General features: G+C 42.6%; 1 protein-coding gene across 4 annotated transcripts in view; it reads right to left on the reverse strand.

The window, feature by feature from the left end:
- Window positions 1–13,574, reverse strand: part of SEMA5B (semaphorin 5B) — a 198,173-nt gene that overhangs the window by 155,830 nt on the left and 28,769 nt on the right. The gene's annotated exons all lie outside the window — the stretch shown is intronic.

The following is a 13,574-nucleotide window of genomic DNA, read 5'->3' on the forward strand; positions in this document are numbered from 1 at the left end:
ACAGGGTTCACACCCAGGTCTTCTGGCTCCAAACTGAGCTCTCTCCACTATACCCTGGTGCCTCTTCATAATGATAACTTATTTTTATAGAGTGCTATCATAAGCGAATGATACTCCATATTCTCCACATTTTATGGATGAGGCACCAGAGCTTCAGGGAAGCTAAATGATTTTTCCCATAGTCACAAAGCTAGTAAGTGTTACGGTTGGAGCCCAGGTCCCCAATCCTAAGGCCAGCTAACCCTGGGGCATTTGGAGGCAATGTCCCTTTTGGAAACAGCAGGGGCTCCATCTGGAAATTAACTTAGATTTTTATACTTTAATTCTTCAAGGATCAGTGTGGCCACTTCCTTCTTCCTTCTCTGGTAGAGATCACAGCCCCTTCTGTGCCTTAGGAAACAGCCTTCACAAGGAGCTACTGCTGGAAAACAAATCTGTCACCTTCTGGCCAATTTTCTGGAGTTGTGACTCTCCACAGTTCCTCAGGCTGGTCTTCAGATAGCAGACAAGGTCTGTTACCAGACCTGTACTTAGTGCTTTTCCAACTTGATAAGGCTCTACTGTGGTAGCTAGGGGTAGAGCACCAGGCCTGGAGTCAGGAAGACCTGAGTTCAAATCCAGTCTCAGACACTAGCCGTGTAATTCTGGGCAAACAACTTAACCCTGTTTGCCTCAGTTTCCTCATCTGTAAAATGAACTGGAGAAGAAAATGGCAAACCACTGTAGTATCTTTGCCAAGAAAACCCCAAATGGGACTGGACTGGGAGTCAGGAAGATCTAAGTTCAAATCCAGCCTCAGACACTTGCTGGTTGTATGATCTTGGGCAAGTCACTTGACCTGTGTCTGTCTCAGTTTCTTTATTGTAAAATGGGGATAATAGCTCCTACCTCAAAGGGTTGTTTCGAGGATCAAATGAGATAATATGTATAAAAGCAATCAGCATGGTGCCTAGCACATAATAGGTGCTCTATAAATGCTTATTCTCTTCCCTTTCAAGTACTGAATATATAAAAGGCAAAAAGTCCTCTATACTCAAAGAACTGACATTCTAATCCCAGAGACAACATGTACATAACTAGATACATATAAAACTCAAACAGAATAGATAAAAGGGAAGAGGGAAAGAGAGCAAGCATTTATTAAGCATCTACTATATGCCAGATATTTTACAAATCTTATCTAATTTGATCCTTACAACAGCCTTGTAAGGTAAGTGCTATTTACAGCTGAGGAAACAGATAGAAGCAGATAGAAGTTAAGAGACTTGGCCAGGGTTACACAACCAGGAAATGTCTGATGCTTCTGACTCCAGGCCCATTGTCCTATCCACTATACCACCCAGCTGCCTGGGAAGGTAACATTAAAGGAGAAGGCTCAGCAGCTAGGAGGACTCAGTAAGGCCTGCTTCCTTCAGAAGGTGGGACTAGAGATGCTTCTGGAAAGAAACCTGGATACCTAAGAGGCAGATGGTGATGGGACAAAGCATCCTAGGCACAGAGACCTTTCAATTCAAAGGAACTAAGACAGGAGATAGAAATCAGGTTCAAGAAACAGCAGGAAAGTCAGCATGGCTGGGTTTTGCAGAAGGAAATACAGGATTTTTAAAAACCACCTAGAAATATAGGGAAAGGACAACAAAAGACATAATGTGATTATGGAGATAATAGGGAGCCATTACAGTTTACTAAGCAAGCCAGGTGACACCTACTCTTTAGGAAAATAATTTTGGCACCTGTATGGAGGATGGATTGAAGTAAGTTGAAACTTAAGGCAGGGAGGCCAATGACAAGGCTTTTGAAATAGTTCAGGCATGAAATCATAAGGCCTCAACTAGTATGAATGGAGAGAAAGGGGGACATATACAAGAGTTGTCCTGAAGGCAGAAACCACAAGACTTGACAGTAGATATGTGGGGTGAGTGAGAGTAAGGAATGAAGGATGACACTGAGGTTGCAAGCCTGGGTGACTGGAAAAATGGTGTACTCAACAGAATCAGGAGGTCCAGAAGAGGGGAGGGCTTTGGGGGGGGGAGGTGGATAATGAGTTCTGTTTAGGATATATTGAGTTTCAGATTCCCAGAGGAATACAGTTTAAGATGTCCAAAAGGCATTTGGGAATGTGGATCTGAAGCTCAGGAGAGAGATGAGGGCTGGATATATAGATCTAGGAATCATTGGTGTAGAGATGATTGCTGAACCAACTGGGACTGATGAGATCACTAAGGGAGAGAGTATGGAGGTAGAGGAGGAAAGGACCCAAGACAGAGCCTTGAAGGACACTCCAGCCAGTGGCTGTGACTTAAATGAAGATCAGCAAGAGAGACTGAGAAGGAGAGTTCAGAAAGGTAGGAAGAAAAGCAATAGAGAACAGCTTGGTAAAACCCCAGACAGGGGATAATCAAGGGTGTCAACTAGTGCAGAGCTGAGTAAGGATGATGAATGGAAAAACATTAAAAGGCCATTGGATTTGGCAATTAAAGGATCACTGATAACTTTGGAGAGGGCCAGAATGCAAAGAGTTAAGAAGAGAGTGAGAGGAAAGGAGGCAGAGCCACCTATCGTAAACGGTTTTTTTCAAGCTGACAAGGAGAGATACCGGACAACAGCTAGAAGACAGGGTGGCATCAAGGGAGCAAACAGCAGAGCACCATGGTAGGGACTGGAAGAAAGCCACAAGGCACCTCTCCTCCTGGCACCGCAGTAGAGGTCATGACACACACTAAAGAGTGTCTCACAAAGAATATAGAATTTAAAGATGGAATGTCAGCTTTGCTACCCACAGCCTTTGTTTGTGACCTTGTGCAATATACCTCATCCTTCTGGGCCTTGATCTAGGCATCTACAAAATGAAGGGGTTAATCTGTCCTTTCTAGCCCTCAATCTTGAGATCCTATCACTATAATACAAAACAATCCATGATGAGGTCACTAGACAATGATCCCACTGGGGCATCAAGGTATCCAAGTGGATGGAGCACTGGGCCTGGAATCAGGAAGATCTTAGTTCAAATCCTGTCTACTGACACTTCCTAGCTATAGAAAGGGGAAAGTAGGTGGTGTTATGGCTAAAGTACTAAAGGAAGACTCATCTTCATGAGTTCAAATCTGGCTTCAGACACTTACTAGCTGGGTGACCCTGGGCAAGTCACTTAACCCCACTTGCCTCAGTTTTTATTTAGCTGCATGCTAACTCTCATCATCATCATCATCACCACCACCACATACCTCTTCAATGATCTCTTCTCTAAACTAAACATTCCAGGTTCTGGGTGAGAAGTTACAGGGAAAAGTCCTATCACCTCTAAAAAGCCTCAGTTTGCTCATCCGTAAAATGGAAATGACACACATATCTGTCACAGGGCACTGTGAAAATCTGTAAATGCATATGCTACTTTATTTTACCATATTTTTTCCCAATTTTTAAAAACATTTTCATTTAAATTTTTGAGTTCCAAATTCTATCCCTCCTTCCCTTCCTCCCCTTCCCCTTCCTTGAGGCAGTAAGCAATCAGATATAGGTGTGTATAAATTTCAAATTTCTAAATGTAGGTTCTAATCTCCCCCCCCCAGTTTTGGGGGAAACTGACTAAAATCACTGATAAACAAGTTTAGGTTTTTAAGGGTTTATTGAAAGATAGTAAAAGAAAGAGAAAGATTGAGAATAGAATTCCTACAACCTGGCAATCCTATATTTCCTCAACTCCTTTGTGAAGTCCCCTGCCACCACTGCGATGTCTCACAGCCAAAGAGGAAGCACAGTCCCACCAGCATCTCCTTCCTCCTTTGTATCCTCCTCCCAGAAATGGGAAGCTCCTCAAGTTGATTGGCTGGTAGCCTTGATAGACAGTACCCACAAACAAACGTCACTTCCTGATGCAAAGGACCTTGACCGCATGGCTTGCCCTCAGAGGCCTTTTCCTCATGGTGGAGCTTTTCTACAGTAAGTCTCCAGCACGTGGCATCATTCCAATCATTATAGTCCCCGCTTTGTTTCTTCAAGAAACACAGGGTGCTTCCTTGATGAAACAGTCAAAAATAACAGAATATAATGCCCTATGCTAACTAACAATATGTTAATAACAATATAGAAAAGGGAAGTGGCATCATTCCAATCATTACATAGGTTATACAGGTGTAATTATAGACAATATTTCCACTTTAGCCATTTTATATAAGAAGACTCAAATAAAAGAAAAAAATTAAAGAAAGTGAAAAACAGCATGCTTCAGTTAGTGTTCAATCAATATCAGTTCTTTGGAGATGGATAGTCTGCTTCATCATCAGTCCTTTGGGATTGTCTTGGATCATTGTATTGCTGAGAGTAGTTGTTATTCACAGTTCTTCATCAAACAAAATTGTTATTACTGTATATTTTACCATATTTTTACAGATAAGCAAGGTGAGGTCATGTAGCTAACTGGTGTCTGACAACAAATTTGAACTCAGGTCTATGCTATTGCAGGTCCAGCACTCTATGCACTGAGCCACTAGCTGCCTTGTTTAATTCCTGCCCATTCTTTAAAACCTAACTCAAACATCTCCATGAAGCCCTCCTTGATCTGCATGTAAGGAACTATTCTCTCCAACCTTTACACAGCATTCTGTACCCCCACCTCCCAGTACTCTAATACACTTATCACGTAATATTTTCTAATATAGATATCTATATTTCTGTCATCTGTCCCTTTGAGGTTGTAAGCTCCCAGAGGGCTAGGCAATGTCTTATCTCAACTTTGTATCTTTTTAGTATAAATCACAATAGATGACTAAAAATGTTTTCCGAGTGAATTAACTAATGAACAAAAGGATGAACAGATGGATCCCCTAGACCCCTCATTGAGACCGGCTTTGGCATCTCCATCCTCAGCCTAGCCTTATCTACATTCCAGAGCTCCCAGAGGCACATTCTTTATGTTCTGACTAAAAAATATTTCCCTCGACTCCTGAGGAAGTAAAGGGAAATCAGCCTCCAATTCTGTCCTTGTGAGCATGACTAAAGCCTCCCCCTACATCCCTAATCTCCCTTGAATGACACTGGGCGGCCCTAGCCCAGAGAGCTACATTACAGCTGTCTTGAAGCTGGCAAGGCCCCCTGCCTGTTCCCTCATTCATTCACATTTGGGATCGAGCTGGCGCAGGGAAATCACTTAGGACTAGAATAGTGACCTGTGTCCAGAGCAGTCACCTCCTCCCCATCCCCCACCAAATGCCACATTAAAGCTTCCTTCTGTGCACATTCTGAGGGCTGTGTCATGCTAGGACATAAAAAAACAGGACAGGGCTGTTCAGGAGTTTGGCAAGACAGCAGAGCTCTGGAAGTTAATCGTTAGGCAGGCAGAGGAGGTGCATTGGAGGAGAAGTAGAAAAAGCTCAAAGGATTCAGTTGGCTGGTTGTTGTCCTTTCTTGAAGAGGACCACAATGATACTGCTGCTAGAATCAAGTTACAGTGTGTCTGACAGTGGCTGATTAGACCAGTAAGAGCTCAGGCCAGAAGAGAGGACAGAGAAATCCTCGAAAGCTCCAATCTGGAAGAGCTGGACAGGTATCTTAGGTCTTTGATCAATAAATCAATAAACATTTTTTAGGTACCTACACTATCCAGCACAGAATGAGGCACCAGGAATACAAAGACAAGACTTAACCCTTGCCCGCAGGGGGTTTATATTCTTTCAGGGAAATAGTAATACACATATAAGTCTATATGAAATATATACCAAATAAATATAAGGTGGTTTAAAGGAGAAGGTTCTAAAAGTCAGAGGGGATCAGGAGGTGTTCCTTGGGTTGAGGTTGTTTGGTGTTGTTTTTTACAGAGGGTTAAGTGACTTGCTCAGGGTCACAAAGGTAGTAAGTGTCAAGTGTCTGAAGCTGGATTTGAACTCAGGTCCTCCTGAATCCAGGGCCAGGGAGTTATCCACTGTGCCACCTAGATGCCCCTCTTGGGTTGAGTTTTGAAGAAAATGATGGATTCTAAGAGATAGAGGAAGCATAGGGGACAGCTTGTGCAAAAGTAAAAGCCTAGGAATGGGGGGTGGAATGTTGTGAGAAGGTTGGTCTGGCTTAACAAAGAGGAGGAATGAATAAAAAACCTGGAAAGATCATTTGAAGTCAGGATGTAAAGAGCCTTAAACGCCCCCATTAGACTGTGAGGGAGGGGAGACTGCCTTTTACTTTTCTTTGTATTCCCAGTGCTTAGCACATTTCTTGTTGGTCAGTCATTTCAGTGGTGTCTGACTCTCTGTGACCCCATTTGGGGTTTTCTTGGCAAAGATGTCAGATTGATTTGCCATTTTCTTCTCCAGCTCTTTCCAGATGAGGAGACTAAGGCAAACAGGGTCAAGTGACTTGCCCAGGGTCACCCAGCTAGTAAGTGTCTGAGGCTGGATTTGAACCCAGGGAGATGAGTCTTCCTGACTTTAGGCCCTGCACTTTATCCATTGCGCTACCTACCTGCCTGCTTAGCACATAGTAGGCACTTAATAAATTTTTATTGACTAGATTGACTACAAAAAGGAGTTTGAATTTTATCCTAGAAATAATAGGGATCCACAGGAGTTTATCCAGCAGAGGCATTGCATAGTCAGACCAGTGCTTTGGAAAAATCAATTTGGCAGCTGTGTGAAGAATGGCTAGGAAGGGTAGAGAGACTTAGAACTAGGAGACCGATTAGGAGGCTATTACAATTGTCTAAGGGAGAAGTGATGAGGTTCTGAATTCTGGTGATAGCTCTCGTGTGTGTGTGTGTGTGTGTGTGTGTGTGTGTGTGTGTGTGTGTGTGTGTGTGTGTGTGTGTATGTGTGAATGCCAAGAGACCCTGTGGGGTGGAACTGTCAAGACGGCAACTAATCAGATATATGTGGGGTGAAGGAAAGTGAGTCTAAGCAGGCAGAGTCCAGCATCCAGGAGGTCAGAGGGTAAGAAGTAACAGCATTAACATCCCAGTGACCCTGAAGGTGATCTCTGATCCTAGGGCAAAGGCTGTGTACTCTTTTCCTTGTTTCACGTTTCCTGCTGGAAATGGGAAGCCCTGGGCCTCAGGTGCTAATCTAATCTATACCAGAAGGTCAGAGGCCTACATTTGAGTTCTGATCCTTTGCAAGAGCATAGATGCTAGGATTCACAGATTGTCTGCTTTTAGGAACTTAATCTTAATTCTTTCTTAAACTGAAGTCATAGGCTGCTTCCTCATCTCTTGGCCCGATACCGTAGTCCTTCCTAATTCTGAGATTTCCTAACTGCACTTAACACATAAGAGATATCACCAGGCTGAGACGTCCAACATGGCCCCGTGGATTGAGAGCTGGCTTCACAGTCTTTGAGACCTGGATGTGAGGTCCAACTTTGGCTGTGTGACCATGGGGAAGTCAGTTAGCCTCTCCATGAACTAGGTGGTGTCAAACTCAAATAGAGAGGGTCACATATTGACTTGGAAAACTACGTTAACATTTTTTGTTGTCGTTCAGTCAGTTGTTCTGTTCTACTCTTTGTGACCCCATTTGGAAGGTTTTTTGGCAAAGATACTGAAGTAGTTTGCGATTTCCTTCTCCAGTTCATTTTACAGATGAGAAAACTGAGGCAAACAAGGGTAAGTGACACCAAGGATCACACAGCTAAGAAGTGTCTGAGGCCAGATTTGAACTCAGGAAGATGAGTCATTCTGATTTCCAAGTCCAACACTCTCTCACCGTTCCACGTAGCTGCCCCATACTAATATTATCTCTGTTGTATCGTATTTTTATTTTGTTAAGCATTTCCCAATTACATTTGAATCTGACTCAGTCATACCCAAGAGTTTTGCCGGCTGCTTGTAGCCCATGGACTGTGAGTGTGACACTTCTTCTCTAGACAACTCTTTAAGGTGATAAATTGCAGGGGGAAAAATAGGTGCTAAGCTGTATTGGCAAAGGAAATTCCCTCACTAGGGAGTTCAATATACCAACAAAACCACAGATCTAGTCCCTGCCACCACTAAAAAGAAAGATGCCCATCAGCACTGAACTGGAACATCCGAGTCATTGACCAAAACAATCCTCTCTAGTGCTAACACAGCATAAACACTGGGGCAGGAATCTCTCTGGCCTCAGAATGCCAACCCCTCTCACCAGTACTTCCCAGCATCTATCCAAAGGGTGTGTGATTCTAGGACCCCGTATTTTCGATCTTTATTAAAAATCCCTCCTCTTTCTCCCCACCCCCCTTTCCACAGACTGATTTCTTTTCTGCTTTGCCTGGTTTCTCTAAGGATTTATGTACATCTTCTTGGGCAATGACTCAGTCAGTCATACTCCCAACTTCAGCAGAAATGATCATGTTTCCTGCAAAGGATTACATTGAGGGCTGAAATAGTGCCAATCCTCTCCCTGTAGTCAAGTCTCATTTAGCCCAGAAAATGGACTATGGTCTGCTCTGTGTGGCACACAGAATACAAAAACCATTTGTTTTGAATATACATTATTTTCTCTTGAAATTCATTTTTTTTGTTTGAAATACATTATTTATATTGTTTCAAAACATAGTATTACACAGTGAGGTGCATGCTGGAATTGGTGTGAGGAAGGCCCCCTTTGACACAAATCCCAAGTCCTACTCTATGTGACCGTCAAAAAGTCATTCCACCTCTCTGAACCTCAGTTTCCTTATCTGTTCAATTGAAACACCACCATCTGTGGAGCCTACCTGACAAGATTGTTGTATGACTTAAATGAGAATGTTTGTTTGTAAATCACTTTGCAAACCTTAAAAAGCTTTACAAAGGTCGGCTATTTTAACTATGGTTCAAACTTTTAGCTATTTACCTACTTTAACTTTTTCTTACACTATTTTTTTTTTGGCGGGGCAATTGGGGCTAAGTGACTTGCCCAGGGTCACACAGCTAGTAAGTGTCAAGTGTCTGAGGCTGGATTTGAACTCAGGTCCTCCTGAATTCAGGGCTGGTGCTCTATCCACTGTGCTACCTAGCTGCCCCTCTATTTTAACTTTTTAAACTATTATTCAGATTCCTTTTTTCAGCTCAGAATATGCTTACAGGTAGGAACGGGAGTAGAGATGGGAAGGAGTAGGAAATGTGCCCAAAGGAAATTGATATCTCCTTTTCTCCTGGACTTTCACAGAAGGAGACACCATAGTTTCTTTTATTTCAATGTCTCAAATTTGTCCTTTGCCTGGAAAGTTTTCTTAGCACCTAACTTCAGGCCTTCTTCCTCTTCCCTGTGCCCAGTGCCCCCTTGTCCTGTCTTCAGGTAGATGGAACATCTTCATGAAACTGAACTGTAGCTAGTTCTAAAGACCCTGCCTCAAGTCAGTGGCTATGATCCATGACCTTGGAAGGTGCTTGACTCTGGGCAGGGAGGCAGGATTGGCTCTGGGCTAGGACCCACTGCTCACTTGGGACAGGCTGAGAAGCTTGAGCAAAAAGGAGACCCAACAATGCCTCCCTCCCTTTCTCCCTCCCCAGTCCTTGTCAACACCTGGTGTTTACCCTGGGCCACAGAATCAAACCAGGGATCTCTTGCTTTTACATCCATGAGCAAGTATTCACAATTATGTATCCTAATGGAGGTTTATGGATTATAGAGACAAAGAATGGTACAGCCACAAAGAACCTCAGAGGTCATACAATCTAACCAGAGATGTGCCAATAAATGTTTGGGAGAGAGATGTAGTCATGACATACTTTAAAGTTGAATCTCCATTATTATTATTTTTTTTTTTGCAGGGCAATAGAGGTTAAGTGACTTGCCCAGGGTCACACAGCTAATATCAAGTGTCTGAGGCTGGATTTGAACTCAGGTCCTCCTGAATCCAGGGCCGGTGCTCTATCCACTGCACCACCTAGCTGCTCCGAATCTCCATTATTAATACTTTCTCCATTACTTCCTTAAGTACAATCAGCAAAACAGTAAATCAAACCCTGATTTGTGGTGTATATTATCCATTTCCAAGGCATAAATGTTCACACCTGATTAATTACTAATTGGCTCTCTGGTTTGGGCACATACCTGAGTCTAACCCCACTCATTGGGCATTAAAAGAAACAGGACCTCGAACAGGATCAGTTACAGAATTTGTGCATGGCACACTTTTAAGTTTAATCTACCATTACCATTTTTACCACCACTTACTCATCCAAACAACTAAATCAAGCCCTGGTTTTGCACCAGTTTCCAAGGTGTAAAAGCTTACATTGAAAATTTAACACTCAGGGGCAGCTAGGGTGGGCGCAGTGGATAGAGCACCGGCCCTGGATTCAGGAGGACGTGAGTTCAAATCCAGCCTCAGACACTTGACACTTACTAGCTGTGTGGCTCCTGAGCAAGTCACTTAACCCTCATTGCCCCACAAAAAAAAGAAAAGAAAAGAAAATTTAACAATCAGCTCCCGAATTTGTTTGAGCATACCTCTGAGTTGAACTCACTTGTATATTAAAGGAAACTGAGGCCTAGAGCCTTTTACAAACTTTGCCCAAGGATATAGAGCCAGTTAGTGGAAAATCCAGGATTAAAATCCAGGCCAAATACTCCTGTAAGCATTTCTATTTGATTTGGGAACACAGGAGACCCAGCACCCTGCCAGGGGTCACACATGCATGGTGTTTTAGGCCCCTTTCCTGCTGTCAGTTCTCTGTGAAAGCCAATTCCCCCTCTACCCTCCATGTACTTAATCCCCAAGGTAAAGGATCAAAAGCTGATTGCATTAAGCTCTCCAATTAGCCAGGCAGACACTTCACCAAGGACAGTGGGATTCCCTGAAAAGAGACCTGGAGGCATCATTTGTAGAACTAATCAATCATGGAATCTTATCTGTCCACAGAGAGACAGACACATAGAATATTTATGAACACACAGAGAGGTGGTTCCCCTGAGCTTGGGTCCACTCCTTCCCCAAGGGAATTTGGGGCCTGCTGGGTTTGTTTGCTTCACAGGTGGCCAGGGTTGTCTTAGAGCTACTTTACATATTTACCGCGAGGAAACTAGAATAATCACCATTTTTTATTTAAAGTTTTGAGTTCCAAATTCTATCCCTCCTTCCCTCCTTTTCCCTCCCTCCTCCCCGAGCCAGTAACAGATATAGGTTTTATAAATGTGCAATTATGTAAAACATTATCATATTAGTCATTTTTGTAGAAGAAAACTTGAATAAAGGGAAAAAAGAAAGTGAAAAATAGCATATGTTCAGTTTGTGTTCAGTCAATATCAGTTCTTTCTTTGGAGGTGGATAGTATGTTTCATCATCAGTCCTTTGGATTGTCTTGGATCATTGTATTACTGAGAATAGTTAAGTCATTCACAGTTCTTCATCAAACAACATTGCTGTCTCTGTGCACAACCACCTGGTTCTGCTCACTTCACTATACATCAGTTCATACGAGTCTTTGCAGGCCTTTCTGAAATTGTCCTCTTTTCTTATAGCAAAATAATATTCCATCAAAATCATATACCACAGCTTATTTAGCCATTCCCCAGTTGATGGGCATTCCTTTGATTTCCAATTCTTAGCCACCACAAAAAGAGCTAGCAATTATTTTTGAGGTTAATCGAGGTTAAACGATGGAAAGTTTAGGGTCTGGGGTCTAATATCTGGGTTCAAATCCCAGCTCCAACATGTATTTGCTATCTGAACAGGGGCAAATGATTTTTACCAAAGCTTTGGTTTCCCCATCCATAAAATGGGACAATAACATCTGTATTGCTTAACTCCTCAATGTTAGCAGAAGGAAGTGCTTTAGAAACCTTATCACAATTATATAAATGTGAATTATTGCTACTTTGTGTGACCTTGAGCAAGTGACATATAACATCTTTGAGCCTCAGGTAAAAAGAAGATTGCATTTCTCTTTTACATATTTTGTATCTTGCTGAGTATATTGTTTCCCTCTTATAAGCTCCTTGAGAGAAGATTATTTCATTTTTGTCATTGTATTCCCAAGACTTAGTACTGTGCCTGGGCAGACAATAAATGCATTATGATTGATGGTGGTTGAGGGGATTATTCTAGATGATTCCTCTCCAAGGTTCCTTCTAGTCATAAACTTCCCAACTGAGGCCAAGCTGATATTCTTAAAGGTCCTCTTTCCCGCTCAAGAAGATTTCAGGAGTTCCATAATGCCTATAATATAAAATAAAAATTCCTCCATTTGGCATTAAAAGTCACCCTCGATCTGGTTCCAACCTGTCTTTCTAGATGAATTTCAGAGCACTCCTCCCAAAGCCTTCCACAAACTAGACAATCTGTGGCTGTTCTCTCTACACAACTTTGAAAATCTCAGCTTTTCCACACAGACAGTTAGTTGCCCTGTACCTGGAACACTGTTCCCTCAGCTTCCTGTCTCTTGGAATCCCTAGCCCCCTTCAAGGCTCAGTGCAGGCATCACCTCCTACAAGAGGCTCTTCCTGATCCACCTAATTGTTAGTCCTCTCTCCTCTCAAACCCCAGTATTACTTTGTATTTACTTCATATGTGGCTACACAGAGTGAGGAAGACCAGAGTTCTAATCACTTCCTCAAACATTAATCTGTGCGATTCTGGAAAAGTCCCTTAATCTCTCTCAACCTCAGTTTCCTCATCTGTAAAATGGAGATTATAATAGCACCAACCCCACCAATTGAGATAATATACATATAACCCTTTCTCAACTTTAAGTGTGATGCTATTATTATTAACATGATTTTCTTTTCTTTTCTCTTTCTTTCTTTCTTTTTTTTTGGGTGGGGCAATTGGGGTTAAGTGATTGTCCAGGGTCACACAGCTAGTAAGTATCAAGTGTCTTAGGCTGGATTTGAACTCAGGACCTCCTGAATCCAGGGCCAGTTCTTTATCCACCGCGCCGCCTAGCTGCCCCAACATGATTTTCTTAAAGCATAATAAGAGGCAGCATGCCACCATTGGTAGAGACTTAGCAGCTCAGTGGTACAGTAGAACACCAGACCTATAGACAAGAAAACCTGAGTTCAAATCTGGTCTCAGACACTTACCAACTATATTACCCTGGGCAAGTCACTTAATCTCTGTTTGCCTCAGTTTCCTCCACTGTAAAATGGGGAAATAGTAGCTCCTACCTCACAGGATTGTTGTAAAGATCAAATGAGATGGGGGCAGCTAGGTGGCGCAGTGCATAAAGCACCGACCCTGAATTCAGGAGGACCTGAGTTCAAATCCAGCCTCAGACACTTGACACTTACTAGCTATGTGACCCTGGGCAAGTCACTTAACCCTCATTGCCCCGCAAAAAAAAAAAAAAGATCAAATGAGATAATATTTGTAAAGCATTTAGCCCAGTGCCTGACACATAGTAGGTACTATAGAAATGCTTATTCCCTCCCTTCCTTAAAGTCAAGAAGACCTAAGTTCAGTTCCTTTTGATGACACTTACTAGCTAGGTGACCCTGAGCAAGTCACAGTACCTGGCACCCAGTAGGCTCAATAAATTTAGGCCTATCCTATCTCCAAGTCCAGATGTGCTAAAGCCATCTAACTGTGGACTGATAGCACTGGTGTTGCTTCCAGTCAATCAACACATTTGTTCATGAGAAAAAAAGAAAGACTAATAGAATTTAGTACCACCATTCCCTGGGTTT

This window comes from Dromiciops gliroides, chromosome 3 (assembly GCF_019393635.1).
Source record: "Dromiciops gliroides isolate mDroGli1 chromosome 3, mDroGli1.pri, whole genome shotgun sequence".
In the NCBI taxonomy this organism is placed as follows: Eukaryota; Metazoa; Chordata; class Mammalia; order Microbiotheria; family Microbiotheriidae; genus Dromiciops; species Dromiciops gliroides.